Consider the following 824-nt stretch of genomic DNA (forward strand, 5'->3'; position numbering starts at 1 on the left):
GGTTCCCTGAGGCTTGGTCCTCGGGCCCGCACTGTTCAACATCTTCATCAGTGACTTGGACAAAGGGGTGAAAAGTACTTTGTTCAAATTCATGGATGATACTAAGAACTGGGCACACTAGAAGGGAAGGACAAGCTACAACTAGATCTGGACAGGTTACAGGGGTTGGCAGATGAGAATAGGATGGGTTTCATTACTGACAAGTGCAAGGTATTGCACCTGGAGAGGAAGAACCAGCATCATACCTACAGGCCTGGCTGCTAAGCTACTGTGTTACCAGTTACCAATCAATCATGATTCACTCAGGGACCAGCTCAATACACAGTAGCTAGCTAATGCAATGAGTTAATTAGCAAGGATTAACACCTGCAAAACCACAGACTAAGGAGAGGAAAGAATCCATACAGACATTCTACTGCCCCAAGACAGACACAGTCAGTTGCACAAGCACCCATGTCATGAGTTTTGCCTGTTAGCAGCTAGGAGCGCAGGGCCTCAGAAGCCAGACTCCCCCTGCATCTATCACCTTGAAACTTGGCAGACTTCATGGCCTCAGCAGGGTGACCACCCCTGCAGTTTTCACCCACTGTGGTGTAACACATACACATGACATGAGTTTTGCTGTCAAGAATTTGGGTTGCAGTTTCCCTGACCCTCCCTCCCCCCCCCCCGCACATATCTCCTTGACACTTGGCAGGCAGGCTTTGTGGCCTCAGAAAGAGCTACCATCCCTGCAAGTTTCATCCAAATCAGACAAAAACCAACAAAGTTATAGATATTTCATTGATTCCCCATTATACTCTATGGCCAGATCTCCAAAGCGG

At 47.9% G+C, this 824-nt stretch overlaps 1 protein-coding gene across 1 annotated transcript in view; it reads left to right on the top strand.

The window, feature by feature from the left end:
* Positions 1 to 824, top strand: part of CSMD1 (CUB and Sushi multiple domains 1) — a 2,474,714-nt gene that overhangs the window by 804,011 nt on the left and 1,669,879 nt on the right. The window lies entirely within an intron of this gene.

This window comes from Gavialis gangeticus, unplaced genomic scaffold (genome assembly GCF_001723915.1).
Source record: "Gavialis gangeticus isolate Ggan-Ray unplaced genomic scaffold, GavGan_comp1, whole genome shotgun sequence".
NCBI classification, from domain to species: Eukaryota; Metazoa; Chordata; order Crocodylia; family Gavialidae; genus Gavialis; species Gavialis gangeticus.